The 17,428-nt window shown below is 46.2% G+C and overlaps 2 long non-coding RNA genes across 2 annotated transcripts in view; one reads left to right on the top strand and one right to left on the bottom strand.

Annotated features, from left to right (window-relative positions):
* Positions 1-2,884: 2,884 nt before the first annotated feature.
* LOC116599562 overlaps positions 2,885-17,428 on the bottom strand; it is a 32,824-nt gene continuing 18,280 nt past the window's right edge. The window contains exons 2-3 of the long non-coding RNA XR_004289425.1: positions 4,527-4,635; positions 2,885-3,494 (exon numbers count right to left, since the gene is read on the bottom strand). This is a non-coding gene — a long non-coding RNA (uncharacterized LOC116599562). The remainder of the gene's footprint in view (positions 3,495-4,526; positions 4,636-17,428) is intronic.
* On the top strand, positions 5,329-16,817 carry LOC116599561. Its single transcript, XR_004289424.1, has 4 exons — positions 5,329-5,676; positions 10,034-10,091; positions 11,104-11,253; positions 15,955-16,817. It is a non-coding gene; the product is annotated as an uncharacterized LOC116599561 (long non-coding RNA).

The raw sequence follows: 17,428 nt of genomic DNA, 5'->3' as shown, positions 1-17,428 counted from the left end.
CCGGGCCACTTTGTTTTCTTGGGTCAGTGAGCCCTTTTGAGAAGTTCTTTCAAGGCCCTTTCCACCTTGCTGGCTTCTCAAGGAAGAGAAAGAGGAGAGTGGCAAACCCAGCAGGGAAACCCCCCCCCCCTTCTTCCCCCCAGGACAGCGACCTTCTTTCAAAGAATTGGCAAGTTGGAGGGCTAGTTGGAGGGCATCTGTTAGGATCCCACAAGGTCAAGGTGCGGTCTGCTTTGCGGGTAGGTGAGCCCCAGGCAGCATCCTCCTGTATCCTGGACAGATCAGTGTCAACAACAAGAGAGTCCCCCAAATCTGGTTCACCCTCCCCTGCAGGGCAGAAGGGAGTTCCAAGAGCAGAGAACTCTGTCTTTATCCTCTGCCCAGAACTTAGTTGAAGAGGTAGAGAGACAAAGCAACTCCTGCTGCTCTCTGCAAGGAGAGATGGGCACTAGCTCCTGGGAGAGCTTGGAAGGTCATTTCTTCTCCAGGGAACCTGAGCTGGGAGCTCCTGACTCTGGAATTTGAGGGGAGAATGGTCCTCATCACCCGCCTATGAGCACTTGGCCCTGGGACCTCCACTTACCCTCCCTTTGAATCCTCATTCTATTCAGTAGCTCCTATCATCCCTGTTTTACAGAGGAGGAGAGAGTATCAAAGGGGGTAGGTAGCTTGCCAAGGTTCATACTGGGCTATCAATGCGGGAGGCCAAATAAGGACTGACTGGGCCAACTTCAACTAGCTGTATTACCATCAGGAATTCATTTTCCTGGTTCTTGCAAAGCAGGAGAGACATTTGAGAATAAGGATGGACTCGCTCTGGTCCAGTCACGCCAGTTTTGCCTCTGCTCCATAAACAGTCCTTGGTGTTTTCGACCTCCTAGATTTCTCTCACATAGTTTACCGGTCTTGGAATGCCTTCCGTCAGTGCGACTCCTACACAACCATCAAGGCCCAGCTAAAGAACCTCTTCCTGCATGAGCCTTTCCAGGCCGCTCTAGCTTTTGTCTCCATTTATACTCTAACTTTTACTTTCTGTGCTGTAAATTTTTTTTTAAGATTTTATTTATTTATTTGAGATCACAAGTAGGCAGAGAGATTGGGGGAAGCAGGCTCCCCCTCTTTGCTGAGCAAAGCGCCAGATGCAAGGCTTGATCCCAGGACCCTGGGATCATGATCTGAGCTAAAGGCAGAGGCTTAACCCACTGAGCCACCCAGGCGCCCCTGTGCCGTAAATCCTAACCATTGTTATATCACCTTCTTTTATAATTCTTTCATTGTTTCAGTTTCATTTGCCTTATTTTACCAGCCAGACAGATCTCTATAGGGGCCAGGACCATGGCATTGCCATTTCCCTTATATACCCCTGGTTTCCAGCATGGTGTTGGATGCAAAGTCGCACTCAGTAATTCTTGTTTGGCTAATTGACCAGACACGTATGAAACCAGCCCAGTGTGGGCCAAGGAGCTTTTGTGACAAGACCTTGAATGGTGGCATTTTGGGGCTTGTAGCCATTAACCAGCTAGCAGCAGCTCCCCCTGGCTGGGCAGCTTGCCTGCCTGGTTCCTCCTGACCATCAGGAAAGGACGCACCTGGATTACCTGAGAAAGAGAGACAGAGCTGGATTGCTCTCTCTGTTTGCACTAAGACACCCAAGGACGTCTTAGACCAGGTGCTGCATCTTTAACACCTTGCTATGCGATGATTGAGGATAACTAAATGAAATTCAAACAGCTAGCTCCGTGACAGAAAAGATCTGGTCTAAAATTGAGGTAGAATACACAAAAGCAACCAGAAGGCAAATGATTGCTTTTTGTTTTTTTAAAGATTTTATTTATTTATTTGAGAGAGAAAGTGTGAGCATGAGAGAGAGAGAGATCACAAGCAGGGGGAGTGGTAGAGGGAGGAGCAGATTCCCCACTGAGCGGGGAAGCCTGATGCTGGACTTTGGAGTAGTTCTGTGTTTCACATTGAAGGTTTTGAGACTTTTGGAACACATGATGTGAGGCCAACTCTCCTTTCCTATTGTCCTGTCAGCATCTGTGAGCTCTCATCCCTGACCTTTGCAGCTTGTAACGTGTTTCCACATTCATCGTCTCATTTATTCTTCACAGAACTTTGAGAGAAATAATAGTAACAACAACAACAGTGTTGACAAAATGCCTGAATTTATTTAATAACTACTATGTACCGGGCACCATTCTAAGGACTTTATATATATTGATTTATTTGTTCCCCCATTTTGCATATGAGAAACTGAGGCACTGAGGGTAAGGTTTCCGACCTGTACAGTCTTCCACGTGGTGAAGTCTGCACTTGAACCCTGGTCTTCTGATCGACTACCTGGCAGAGAGATGGATGACAGGTCCGCTTGCCTCAGGCCTGTGGCCTCAGCCGGTGCTCATTTCTTTCACTCAGTACTTCCAGGAAACTTTCTTGCGCTGGTCAGTAGGAGAGCCCCAGCTTCATTCCTAGGGAAGGTGCAGTTGCTGGGGCTGGTGTCCCGGGCTCAAGGGCAGAGACACCAGAGAACTGGGCTTAGAACTAGTGCTTGCTCTGCCACTAGCTAGCCAGCTGTGAACTTGGTCAATTCCCGTAATCCCTTCAAGCTAAAATATCTTCATCCTTTGGCTAGGAATGATATTCCAGAAATATCTGACAGGGGGCGCCTGGGTGGCACAGTTGGTTAAGCGTCTGTCTGACTCTTGATTTCAGCTCAGGTCATGATCTCAGGGTCATGGTATCGAACTCCGCATAGGGCTCCCTCCTCAGTGGGGAGTCTGTTTGAGATTCTCTCTCTCTTCTCCCTCTACCTTTCTCCCAACTCTCTCTTTCTCTAAAACAAATAAATCTTTAAAATAAAAAACAAAACAAAAATACTCGACAGCGTTGATGTGAAGATCCAAGGAGATGACGTCAAGATAAAGCATTTGTCAAAAATGTCCCCTCATGTCCCCTTTTTCCTGGATGGATGCAGGGTTTACTGATGTTGGATTGATACATTTATCCTCCTGAATGTAAGGAGGCAGGGGCTCTGGGAAAGGAACGTTTCCTCTGGTTATCATCTGGGGAGACGGCCTGTCTTCAGACTCGAAGCGGGAACTCCAAAAGTAGGTCTTGGCGGGGAGAGAGTTCTCCAGGATCCCAACTTCTTTCTCTTCAGCCTCGACCCTGAGGATCCTAGACAGGTTAGAGGGTGCTCCTTGGAGACAGTTGGGGTTGGACAGAGAGGCCTCCCTACAGTGGGCCACAAGGAGCAGAAGTCACCCTCTGACTTCTTTGCACATTCCTATGACTTTATGTCCCCTTTTGTTTTTCCTTGCTTGAGTTCCATCTTGTTGCAGAGCTCTAGCCTGGTCTCAGCCATACCGCTGAGGAGAACAGTGGCCCCAAGTCTGGGCCTCATGCCCACCAGCCCGGTGTGGTACCAGCTGTGTGCAGTGGTGGGAATATCCCCAAGGCAGACATGAATCAAGATTCTTGAACCATGAGTCTTACTGAAAGAAAGAGATGTACGGAGTAAGGAAACTAGCACTGAACCCGGACTCTGCCAGGCAAGGAGCTTTGCGGGCATTTTCTCACCTAATCTTGACATAACCTATAAGGGAGGTGTCTGGGGAAACTCAGCCTCACAGAGGTCAGCTGACTTGCCCCAGGCACCCTGCTAGTGTGTGGCTGAGCCAGGATCCCAAACAAGGTGTGTGGAACTCCCGTGCCCATGCCCTCCACACACGGTGCTGAGTGCCTGGGATGGCATAGCCTTCTGTGGCTCTTTGTTTCTCCCTGAGAGAAGGGGAGTGATGTTTACTTCACCGGCTGGGATGGTGAGATCGTTATCATCCCCAGAAAACACATCTTAAATCCCTAATTGTACATGGCACCAAGGAAAGCACTGAATAATTTGGGATGCAGAAATAATTAAATAGAGTACACAGACAGGCTTTCTGCCCTCTGGGAACAGAGGCTCTCCAACTTTTGAAGACGGCCCAATGGCCCCACAGCCCAGGTCGTGGCTGCCATTCTCTGAGGCCAGTAAGCCTCTCACCACAGGGGCAGATGGCACCTGCCCCCTTAGTGAAGGTGTGTTCAGTCTGGCTTGGAGGTAAGAGGGTCTTTACAAATCCATCTCCGCTTATGGGAAGGGCCTCTGAGAGCATAAGACTGTGGAGACAGAGGTGGGTTCGAGACCTTCTTATCAGCCGTGGAAACTGGGATGGGTTCCTTCTCCTCTCCAAGTTTCAGTTTCTCATCTATGGAATTGGATGGGTGGGGATTCCATTCTCTTAAATGAGATAATATATGTAACAGCCCTTAGCACAATGTCCAACATGTAGTAGGTTTTTGGTCAGGAAGTGCTCTCATTACTTTGGTTGAATAGGTAGCTTGCACTCAGAATGGATTTTAGGGATGAGGGACTTTTGTGGTGAAGAGAAAGGGGAGACTTTTGATTGCACTGTGGACAGACACCTCTTTCCTACCCCCATGGCTCTGTGGTTGTCCCAAGGCAGCAACACCTTTGTGTTTCTTACCCACTCCTACTCCTGAGAGTCTTTCTGGAGAAGTCATTCCAATGTCTGTCTCTTAGTCAATGACTGATCTTTGATTTCTGTTCCAGAGAGATGGGAGGCTCTCTTCAGGCTAAAGGCACAAAGGAAAATTGAAATGCAGTACACCAGAGCTTCTCCTGAACTGCACACAGTAGGAATACAATAAATGCGGACTGATTGGGAATCCACCTGGGGCCCCTGTTTCCCTAGATCCGCGCTGGGGTCTGCCGTCCCGACCCTAACTGCTGAGGGGCTGCCATGGCAGGTGGAATGTTCCAAGATGTTCTTTTCGGCCTGTGAGTGTCCCCAGGGGGCACACCCCTGACTCACTCAAAGCTGGACATGGAGGGAGTGACCAAGGGCACACGCTGCAAAAAATCTCTTTTGTTTCTTCTTGGCAGAGGACCTGCACAACACCAGCTCACGCTTAATGGCTTGTCAGGGGAACAAAACCCACAGAACCAAGGGAGAAAAAGATTAAACTCCTAATAAAACCAAACCCAAACATCACCACCCTCCCTGTCCTACCCAGCCCTCACTTTACACTGTGAGCTGTCTGCTAGCTAGTTCCCCTCCCAGGCAAATAATATTTATTCCATGAGGCCCTGACACACCGGGCCAGAACAAGACAATGCTTGATTGTTTCTTCCTTCCCCCTGCGGCAAACGATGGGTTGGAACGAAAGACGTGAAAAGGGAAAGGAGCAATATTGTTGTTCTTCTCATGAGACCCGGCTCTGTGAGCTGTCAAAACAAGCCTCAGATAAGGGCGGGGGGGTGGGGAGAAGGGGGTGGCCTGGGGGATTAGTGCCGCTACTCCCTAACCTGCTCGGAAAGTTTCGCTCTTTCGCCAAAGATGCTGGCAGATGTGACCACATACATGGTTTTGCTTCCATTAACCAGGAGAGTCATTAAGTCCTGGAGCTTAATGAGGCTCTGCAGAGCCCAATCGTCATTCCTCGGTGGAAAGTGCCAGTTCATTGCTTGTAGATCAAAATCCTGGAGATCATGACTAAGTCAGAGGGGAGCTTTTCTGGCATTAGGGATTGACGGCCGACCCTAATGTGACCCCACGCTGCAAAGTAGGCTTGCATGAGTCAAAGGCTCCGGCCCCTCTGACCAGTCTGAAGGTGGTAAGTGAGTGACCCCTCTCTTGGCTTGGGTTGGATCGCCTGTTTCTCTGGGATCTCAGCTGGGGTTTGGGCCTGAAGGGTCCAGAAAGATCTCTTATCGTTATCGGTATCCATCAATGAGGTACTTATTGAAGGCTGAGACAGTTGGTATTGTCCCAAAGGTCAGTCCCCTCTGCATCAGACAATCGCCACCATGGGCTAGGACTAGGGGTTGGTTCTACTATCTTTCCTTGAAATTAGGGATGTTTTTTCTATTTTTCTTTTTTCTTGGAGTAGTGCCTAGCACAGTGCTTGTAGAATATTTATAGGGAGGAGGGAGGCAAATGAGAACCCCAGGGCTCACCCCCTTTCTCCTCCCTTGGGTGGGAACCCACCTGGGGAACTCTGCGACGCTTGGGAGTGGCTCAACCAGCCAGGGCGCGGACACCATGAACTCAGGAGAGCAAAATGAAGACTCACTTGGAGCCCAATACTCATCAGCGATTCAAAACTTTCATTTATTCTAACTCACTTAATTTTCACAATTACTGAAGGGAGGAGAGAAGGGATTACTATCTCCATTTTGCAGATGAAGAACCCCAGGTTTAGGAAGGTTTACTGACCCCAAAGCCCGTATCAGACCCCAAATCCCATATCTGATTCCTAACACTCTTTCCACGCTAACTCCATGAGCTCTCTCTCTTGTAGGGCCTAGAAGGCAGGCACTGTTGAACTCAAGGTCTTAGCATCCAACCTGGTCTTTGTCCACTTGCCAGTGTCCCTGTTCACTTGTCAGGACTCAGCTGGACGGCCCCTCTTGCTCAGAGGCCTGGCATTGGAAGGGAATCAAAAGAAAGAGAACAGCCAGGGAGCCCGTGTCCTGGTCTGTTTTGCTGAAATCAGGCAGTGGTTAGGAGCGTGAAAAGGTTGGGGCTGATGTCATTCTCAACAAGGAAGTGTTTTCCTTCCTTAAATCTGTCTTCTCAGCAATTTCACTCTTGTCTCTCCGGGCTGAACTGGAGGGATTGATGACATCTGCACGGAACCATGAGCATGCACAGTGGGAAAGGGTGCAGGACATTTGCCAAATGGGGGAAGGAGGATTTAAAGGATGAGCAGCAGCTCCCAGGAAGACTTGGCTCCCCATAACTCCAGCAGGGGCACATGCAGCCTCATGGATGCCCAGGGGTTGGCTAGCATTCTAGAAACGCCGTTCCTTGCGGGAAATGTGATAGGCTCTGTGATCCAGGACTGGGGACAGTAGACCCTAGCTGGAAAACCTGCGATAACTGACAGTCTGGCTTATCCCCTGTGGGATTACTCAGCCTATAAAAGTCCTATTTATTTGTTAAGGGAGGGGCAGATCCATAGCCCATCTGTTGACACCTGGACCGCAAAGGAGAGGGAGCTGCACCACTTTGCCCCTCCCAGCGCCCTGGAAGCCACACTCCCTGCCAAGCTGATGTGCTTGCTGAGAAGAACACCTGGTGGGTGAGGGATGGGAGAGCCTCCCACTGGCAGCTGCCACCTATGCCGAGAGCCCATTGTCACTCAGTGGAGTGCGAAGCCCAGGCAAGAAGCCTGAGAACACTGTTCCAGACAAGTTTTTTATGGGTTTTTTTTGTGCGTTTGGTTTTTTTGTCTTATTTTAGATACCCACCCCAGAGTAGGCCCGACCTTGCCCGCGAGCCCAGCTTCACCAGCTCTCCCTGTACCACTATTTCTTTCCATGGCTGTGTTCATTTTCTCCAAGACCAAAGGAGTAGAGGATCCAGGAGGCTTCCCGTCTCAGATTACAGGTCTGAGCAATGTTCACCACCCCTTCGCCTCTGGTTTCCTTATGCCATTTCAGCTCAGATAACAGGAAAGTGCGGGGGAAGATTAGCTCCTGTTTGAGGTGGTGATCACTTAGTGTCAAGTAATTACTGTAAGAACTCTTGGCATTTAGATAGAGGGTTAATACTTAAGATACACAGGCTATGGGCCTGGCTCTGGTATGACCCCCCTGCATGACCTTGAGCAGCGAGTTAGTCTTTCTGGATCGCCATATTCTCACCAGGCAACAAAAGAAATTGGACTGATGCTTTCCCAGGGCTTCTTCCAACTCCAATATTTTACGACCTCGCAACAACTAATCTCAATACTGATGTCCTTATTTACAAAGAAAATGCTACTGATACACCTCAGGTAGGATGTGTGTTCTGAGTTGGTTTTCGGTTGTGCTGTTGGATCTGTAGGGATCTGCCTCCACACCAGCCCTGTTCCCTTAGTTTGTCACAGTTCCACACAAGAGGGCTCGCCGGTGGCCTCTGCTGTGCTCTGGAGTCCCATCCAATGGCCACAATACGGCTGGGAGTTCTGGATCCCAATTCCCACCTCAGGAACTGACTTGCTGGTTGGTTTTGGGCAAGACTTGGCTTCTCTGAGTCTTCTCCACCCAATGGTATAAATAATGCACCCCAGGAAAGCACTTTGGGATGCTTCAGTGGAAGGAGCCGGAGGAGCATGAAGCAGCCTCATTGTGGAGGCTGAGTATGTAAATCCCAAAGCCTTTGGGAGCCAGTGGCCCTTTACTAATGGGTGGCACACTCAGCGGAACTTTGTTAATTTCCCAGTTTGCACAGAACCAAGGCCTCCTGGCAGATGCTGGGTGACTTGTTCGCATGCCTTATGAACTTGGATAGAGGCACTCTCTTTCTGGATTAGTTCTGAGCTGGGTTTTGAAGCATCTTACTGGGATAGTGAATGACTTTGAAATGCATTTCAGTGAGCTCTTTATAACCTCACCCATCAGGCCTGGAGGAACTGTGCTTCCTTCCACCGACTCAGCTTGGCTGCCATGCTGGAGGCTGCTGAGTCATCCAGGCAAGGCCCGTTACCTGCCAAACATGGCTTTCCTGGACCCACCTTTCCGGTGTAATGAACCTACAGGATTAATCTTCGAGCTCCTCCCTTTTATCTTCATTTTCCCCCTTCCCATCCTCCCAGCTCCACCCTACCCCCCAGCTTCTGCTTCCCAGGTGGGGACTCGTAAGCCAAGAAGGGAGAGCAATTCACAATATGGTTCATAATGTCTTATGGTAATTAGTCAATAAGGATGTTCCATCAAGGAGCTATTTAAACATTCTTTAAGTCTCTGGAGATGAGTGCCAGCTTCTTGATCTCCCTGTGAATATTTACACAATGGAGAACACTATGTATAAACTAGTGAACACTATGTATAATAGAATAGAACACTATGTATAATAGAACACTATTAGATCACTAATAGATCACTATAAATCAGTGAGACCACATACCAGTGTCTGATCACGTATTACAAACTTGAGATGAATTCTAGAAGAATGCAGTAATAACCCACAATATCAATACCATAAATAATAACATTAGGATGGAAGTCGTTGATTCATGTTGGAGTTGATTGGGGCTGATTTTTTTTTTTTTTTTCATAACAAAGCACATGGTTTCACTTTAGAACCTCTTAAGAGCAACCCAGAAATAAATACCATTCTCCCCTTTATGTCTCTATAGTTTACAAATATAGAGTGAGCTTTGGAATCAGTCAGATTACATCATCATCTCTATTTTGCTGATGGTTAATTGTGAACATGTTACTTCTGTGAGTTTTAGCTCCTTTGACTATAAAATGGCAATATAATACCTACCTCACAGGTAGGTGAAGTTCAGTTTAAATACATATAGATGTAAATTGCCTGGTATGATATCTGGCATAGGAATAGACACTAATGGAATTTGCATAATTAGCAGTACTAATATGGTAGAGGGGGGCTGGCAGTCACAGATGCAATAGAATTCCCAAGGACAGGAGTGGGAAGAACTGACCCCCAGCCTTCTCTCCTTGCCCTTAATCTACCTGTCGGTAAATGACCTGTATGATTGGTCTATCCTGGGTTCATGTCTTCATTTAATAGTTTTTTATTGAGTGCTCTCTAAGTTCTAAGCAACAAAATCTCTGCCCTCATGGGGCTTTTGTACTAGTGACTTTGGGAGAAAAACCTCTGGATCACTACAGATTGAATATAGCGCTTTCTTATTGCCCATCTCTATCGCTTTATGTTGTCCCCCCACACTGTCTCCAGCAGAAGCCACTCAGGTCAGAGTAAACTGAGCAGCTCAAACCCTGCATAGACATCCACCAGCCACTAGTGATTTTCTCCTTATTGTCGGGAACTAGCCAGTTTTCCTTCTAAGGCTGTTTATCCTTTTTCTCAGAGTGGAAGGAGGGCTTCCCTCATTAAGGAGGGTATGAATTCAGACTTCTTCCTAGTAGCTGGGACGGGGAGCAGACTGAGAATCACTGGACCACTTTGGGCTGAAGTTGCCATATGACTCAGTGCCTTGTTTTCCCCTTTCACAGTGGGTGATGGGGAAGCGAAAGGTACTCAACGAAGAGGAAAAAGCTAGAAACTTCTGAGGTAGGTGATAATGGGATGGAGGTCAGGGGACAGGGACAGAGAGTTAGACTTGTAGAGCTTGGGATCCATTTGAAGTCCCTGCTCTCTTGGAAATAGATCATGAAGTAATTTAATAAAAAAATCAACTGTATTTGGGGGCCTGGGTCGCTCTGTCTGTTAAATGTCTAACTCTTGATTTTGGCTCAGGTCATGATCTCAGGGTTATGCGATCAAGCCCCATGTCAGGCTCTGAGCTCAGCAGGGAGTCTGCTGGAGATGCTTTCCCTCTCCCGCTGCCCCTGATTACATGCATGCCCTCTCTTTCTAATAAGTAAGTCTTTAAAAAAATATAGTTGTATTAAAAAAAAAAGTGTAGTTTCAGGTAATCATAGCCAGGTGTTTCTTTCTTCGGGTCTCAAGCATGAATGCTTGTCTGTTGGCTGTTGGTGTGAGTGGGGGGTAGTCCTGTCAAGGGTGGACAGTGACGAGATGGCGGGAACTCGTTTGACACCAATATGAACCCTTCACCTGGAACTCAACTCAACCCCAGGGATTTCTGAGCTGTCGAAGAAAGTTTGAAGACTTTCCTTGCTTAATCAGGCCCTGCTAAGCTTCCTTGAGGCAAAATAAGGAAGAAGGGGTGGTGAATTTCATGTCTTTCTGTGAGAATGTATAATTTCCAAAAGCAACAGCCCTTCCTCCAAAAAAATGTGTAACCAAAAATAAAAAGGTTCTCTGCTTTATAAAATGAGCGCAAAAAATCCCTCCTCGTATCCTCTTCCAACAAAAATACTGACCCCTCGTTTACAGAAATTTGAGGGTCTCCATGGCCTAGCAGAGTGACAATATACACAGTAGTTTAAATATATCTGTTAAATCAAATTAGGTTTAACTGGTTCCGCCCATCTCCTTTCTTTGTTATCTGTCATTTATTTCCAATATGCAGGCAGTGGGAGCTGCTAGACACTCAGAGAAGATCTGTCTCAATGCCCATAACAGAACAGCTCCTGTTTCTCTGACTTGATAGCCACAGGAACAGCAGAACAGGAAATGCAGCCTTAACTGAGCACCAATAATTAAAGACTTAGCGAGCTCTTTCTGTTTTACCAACCCTTAAGTCACAGTCTACGACTCATTCCTTGGCCCTTTTTCTCTCGAATGGTAATTGCTGCTCTTCTCCCAGGTAAGTTTTTCTAGAAAAAAAATGGTTCAATATTGGATAACTGTAGTCAGGCCAAGAGTACCTCAAGCCCTTAACTCTACTTATTTCAACGGGCACTGCAAATTAACTTCACTAGGACAAAAATGTCGTTGTATGAAAATTAAGCACATGACATCATCTTTCCCGCAATAGACTGTCATATAGAGAGGCATTACTGGGTAGTGATAAGGTCCTGGAGTGAGACAGAACGAGGTATGGCTCCCTGCTTCGAGTCAGAACTCCTCATGGGACCTTGACAAAGTGAGTTGGCTTCTCCACCCCAACTTCTACATAGGGCATCGTTAGACTTGTGTTGAATAAGACAACGTCATTAGCCATACAGTGTCTAATGATACATAGAGCTTAGTCATTTAAAATCAAGTTATTTTGATGGTCATGATTACAATGAACAGCCAAGCCATATTTACAGACCAACAGGGATTCACACAGCTACACTTGAAGAATTTCTGTTGCGGGGAAAGATAAAAATATTAGCTCCTGTCACAAAAGACCCCATATTGTACAATTCCATTTACATAAACTATACAGAACAGACAAACTATAGAGACAGAAAGTAGATTAGTGGTTGCCTAGGGCTGGGGTGGTGTGTTATGGCGGATTGTGGGGAGTGACCACTAATGGATATAGGGTTTCTTTCTAGTGTGATAAAAATGTTTTAAAGGTGATTGTGGTGATGGTTGCACAACTGAATATATTAAAAACCATTAAATTGTAAACTTTAAGTTGGTGAATTGTATGGGATGTGAATTATATCTCAATAAAGCTGCTATAAAAATATATTAGCTCCCATTGTTGTTCAGTTAATCCTTACAATAAATAGCCCGTGGTTTCCCACAGTCAAGAAAAATGAGATTAAGATAGGGTAAGCAACATCTGGCCCCTATAATTAGCACAGCAGATGGGCCCAGAATTTCCTCCTTACTGATTGACTGATGGGATCTTCTGTTCACCGAATTGGATTAATCATAATCATTGCTTTATTATTCCCCTTTGCCCTTGAAGGCCATCTTTTCTTTTACCTTACTGTATGTATGCATACTAAGTAATATAATAAACCCTTCTGGACCCACTGCCCAAACCACGGCTGGAATATTACCAATAACTTACAGTTCCTGAACTTCTCTTTCTTTCCTACTCCCCATCTCCTGCCCAGAGATAAGCTCTATCCTGAATATTGGGTTTAGCATTTCCTTGTCTCTTTTATTCTTTTTAAAGGTTTCTTTATTTATTTGTCAGACAGAGAGAGAGCGAGCAAGCGAGCACAAGCAGGGGGGCACAAGCAGGGGGAGCGGCAGGCAGAGGGGAACTCGGACTCCCTGCTGAGTGAGGAGCCCGATTAGGAACTCGATCCCAGGACCGATGGCAGCCGGTTAGCTGATTGAGCCACTCAGGCATCCCCATTTGCCTCTTTTTAAAAAGTACCCACCCCCCATGCAATATGGGAGTCTACATGGTATATTATTCAGCTTGGCTTAGTTTCATTTTAATTTTGAATAGTTTTCAAACTTTCTAACAAGTCTGTCATGTTGTGTATGGTCTCCTGGGACTTCAACATGATGCTATTTAGACGGTCCACATGAACAGTACCCTATAGCTCTTTTGTTTCCATGCTGCGGAACATTCTGGGTTTTTTTGGGATTTTTTAGAAGATTTTATTTATTTATTTGACAGACAGAGATCACAAGTAGGCAGAGAGGCAGGCGGGGGGAGTGGGGGAAGCAGGCTCCCTGCTGAGCAGAGAGCCTGATGCAAGCTTCGATCCCAGGACCCTGAGATCATGACCTGAGCCAAAGGCAGAGGCTTAACCCACTGAGCCACCAGGTGCCCCCAAACATCCTGCTTTTTAAGGACCCCACAATATTTATGTGCTTGCCTTCCAAGCAGGTTGTTGCTATTTTCATAAATTCGACTGTGATAATTTTTTCTTTATGTGTCTCTTGGTATACATGTGCTGAATTTTCTCTTGGGTGTATGCTTACAGAAACTGGATATATACATAATAGATGTGCTGGGTATGCAAACATCCAACTTTACAAGATAGTGCTGAATGGTTTTCCAATTTCCCACCAGCAATGAGAGTGACACCCTGTTCATAGCTAACATTCAGCATCATTAGACTTCTCAGATTTGTCAATCCCATGAGTATACACTAATATCAGGGGGGTTGAAATGTGCTCTGTCTCTTCCTGATGGTTGGTGAGGTGAATATCTCTTTATAGATTTATGTGTTTCTTGAAAAAAAAAAAAAGAAACTTAATATTTACTTAAAACTTGAAGCAAACCCCAAATGGTCCTTTATTTTCATCTCATTAAGTCCTCCACAGATACAGGCTGCGCTGCCTGGTTCCAGATATGTTTGTTGCTTTGTGAAACCCTTCTATATGTTAATTTCCCATTTTAAAATTGAGTTGAGTTTTTTCTTATTCTTAGGCGTGCTTTACATATTTTTGAAACTAATCTTTTGTTATCTATAGCTATTTCCAATATTGCCTTCAAGTTTGTTGGACACTTTGTTGACAAACAGAAATTCTTAGCTTTAATGGAGTAATACTTGTGTGTCTTTTATGATTAACGATGCTTGTGTCCGGATTAAGAAGTTGGTACCTATCCTGAGGTCATAAAGACATTCACCTATGCATGTCTTCTGAAAGTTTTCCAATTATGCTTTGAGGTTTGTATTCTTAATCCTTTTGGTACTGATTTATAATGACATGAGACAGCGATCCATTTCCAATTATTTCCAAGTAAAAATGCGACCTTTTTCCAATGAAGGGAAGATTGAAACCCAGATCTAATCAACTTGAAAGACTGTGCTTTTAAGATTTATTTAATTATGTATTTGAGAGAGAGGGGGAGGGAGAAGCAGACTCCCCACTGAGCAGGAAGTTTGGCACAGGGCTTAATCCCAGGACCCTGAGATCATGACCTGAACCAAAGCAGTTGCTTAACTGACTGAGCCACCCAGGTGCCCAAAAAGCCTGTGCTTTGAATTATGATTGTTCCTTGTTGTTGTAAGGAAATAGTAGCACATCATTAGACTGTTGAATAAACACATGCTAGACACTGTGAGAAAAGAAGAAAACGGTACAGTTTCTACCCTCAGTCTACTGCTTATTGTCAGGAGCCGAGGGCTACACTGGGTCCTTCTTTTCAAATGATTTCCCCCCCTACTAAGTTTCATGAACCCATATTCTGGTTCCTCTTTCGGCAATCAGTAGTTCCATAGAGGGGTTTCCATGCTAAGTTCTGGGTTCACTTCTTTATTTCCTGTTTCCTTCATTTCCTGGAGGTGACAGTGACATTGTGGAGAAAAGCATAGGCTCAGAGGCAGACAGACCTGATATTAAGCCTTTGTTTACCACAGGGCAACCTTGGGGAGAGTAAACCCTTTCTGTGTCCTTCTCTGTCCCCGCTCAAAACACAAGTCCTCGGTAGAAAAGGGACTTAACTCACTCATTCACTCCTCTGGTAGATGTTGGGCCACAGGAGACTGTGGTGGCCAGTCCGACCAGGACCACGGGCATTGTGGAAGGATGGCTTCCAAAAGAGCTGACAAAATGGCAAATGTCCACTACAGCCTCCTAGGGTGATACTATCCTGTCTTGTCCTTTTCCCTCTACTTGGTCTGAGGATCTTCTACCTTCATCGGGCCTGTGAGCTCCCAGGGGACAGCCGCGGTACCTCAGTTTCTTCCAGAGTTTTCATTTCCAGGGCTGTGTACACAGCAAAACCTTAATCGGTGATGTTCGAATGACCGAGTGACAGAAAGTGTCCTTGTTCTTAGGGTCTTGGCTTTGTTTAGCTTGATTTTCCAGTAAAACAAAAACAAAAAACAAAAGCCAGCCATCAAAACAGAGAGGAGAGAAAGGCCTTTCTCCACATGCTTTCCCAGGTGCCTAGAGCTGGCTTTGAGAAGCTTGGGTGTGACAGACAAACTCCCACTTGGACCTTAATTGATCACCACCACCTGGCGGGGATGTTTACGGTTTGCGCCTCTCATGTCTTGGCGGGGAGAGTTCTCTAGCTCAGCAGGAGTAAGAGGGAACGAGCACATCCACACAGCACCACCTTTAACTCCACAGCCGATGCAACTCTATATATAGCCATGTAATTAATCAACAAGTGATGAGGTCCCGGGTCCTGCTGCGGCCCAGGGCACTTTGCATTGTCACTGCGTACAATTTTCATCCAAGCTAAACAGAGCACTGGGTGGGGTGCTGTTTCTTGCACTATTTACAGGCCCCTGGGATTTTTCCTTATCCCAAAGGACTGAAGGGAACAGGCTGACCTCAGCAATTTCTGTGGTGAGGTCACAGGTCCTTGCAGGTTGCCGTAGTCTGAAGGATGGCACGCGAGGCCACCAGATTTTAAAGATGGGGCTGGGGTTAGAGAAAACGAGAGGTGGAAATGGGGAAATTGTTTCAACAAATTGACAAAGTCATTGAAAAATGTTTTGGGATGGTTCCAATTATGTTTCTCAACAGAGCACATTTTTATAGTGTTCCAAATATTGGGAAGAGGCAACAAATGAAAACAATCAGGTGACATCTAAAGTAAAAAATCACCCCCAATTGACCTTAATTATTGAACTCCCTTGGGCTAACTGGAGTTTGAATGGTCTGCATGCTAGAATCGAACTCAACTTTCTTCTGTCTTACATAGAAGATTCCAGAACTTGACAGTAGGATATCTGGACTTACATCCCCGATGTACCACCTGCTAGATATGTGGTCCTGGGCCAGGAGCCTGGATGTGGTCATCTGAAAAATGGGGACAACCGGGCTTGGCTCTCTCAAAGGTTTGTGTAGAGATGCAAAATGAGTTGATGTGAATAAGCACTCCCTGAGAAGCAGGGATTACGCCGGACACTCAGACCTCACAGTAGGGTCCAGATGGCTCCAATGCACACCACCATCCCCCTCTCTTCTCTTCCATCCTTTAGTTTTACTCCTTCCTCAAATGTCCTGCTCACCAATTCTCACCATGTATGTCTCTTCCAGATTCCTTTTTTCCCATTCTAGACCTTGATTAGGATTTCCCAAGGACTTTCATGGACCACTAGTCCCCCAAATGGCCCACAACCAAAGGGGGTTCTAAGGACAAATCAGTTTGAGAAATAACGAACCTCCTTTTAGATACATAACATAACCTCCTTTCAAGAAGTCAACAGTTCTCCATAGGGCTTTGAGAAGTCTTGCAGGAAGGAAACTTGTCTACCTTTCCTGCCTGATTAGTTAGCAATTTCTTAATTAGTTTGACCACAAACCCATTTTTCAAATACTGCTTATTAACAACCTGCTTCCCCACAAATACAGCTTGGGAAATATCCTGGCTAATGCTGGTAACTATAATGATGATGCCCATTGATTGAATGTTTGTTACATGTCAGTCTCCGTGGTAGCTGTTTATAAATATTTAACTCCCAATCATCTCCATGGGATGTGTGCCTCACATAAAACCACAAAGTAGACTGACCAAAACTCCAACCTGCTGGGGCGCCTGCGTGGCTCAGTGGGTTAAGCCTCTGCCTTCCGCTCAGGTCATGATCTCAGGGTCCTGGGATCCAGCCCCGCATCGGACTCTCTGCTCAGCGGGGAGCCTGCTTCCCCCTCTCTCTCTGCCTATTTGTGATCTCTTTCTATCAGATAAATAAATAAAAATCTTAAAAACAAACAAACAAACAAACCTCCAACCTGCCTACCTCTGTTTTACAAATAAGAAAATTAAGAATCAAGGAAGATATCCTACCAAAGTCCTAGTGCTAGGAGGTGATGGAGTTGGACATGACCTAGGCCTTGCACCCAGATCTGTCTAACTTTAAAAGTCCTGCCTAATCACTGCACAGGTGGGCCTGACCTGATGTAGGGCCTTTGGACCAGGGAGGCCGCTATGCCATGGCCTCTGATCTAGAGTCCTTGTGATGGAAGATGGCATTGGGTCAGTGAGCAGCCACCCCAGTGGAGGGCCCATAGCAGTCCTGGGACCCATGAAATGGGACAGCTACACCCTCCCACTGGACAGATAGGACACCTCGACTCAAGACATGGAGTGGATTTGACCAATGTGGTTTGGCCAAGATGGCAGCCATGTTGAAACCCAGAGAACTCCAGAATCCGTCCTTGCCACAGGTCTACCC

This window comes from Mustela erminea, chromosome 9 (assembly GCF_009829155.1).
Source record: "Mustela erminea isolate mMusErm1 chromosome 9, mMusErm1.Pri, whole genome shotgun sequence".
Lineage (NCBI taxonomy): Eukaryota > Metazoa > Chordata > Mammalia > Carnivora > Mustelidae > Mustela > Mustela erminea.
The sequence above is the reverse complement of the archived record's forward strand: the minus strand, read 5'-3'. Positions and strand labels throughout refer to the sequence as shown.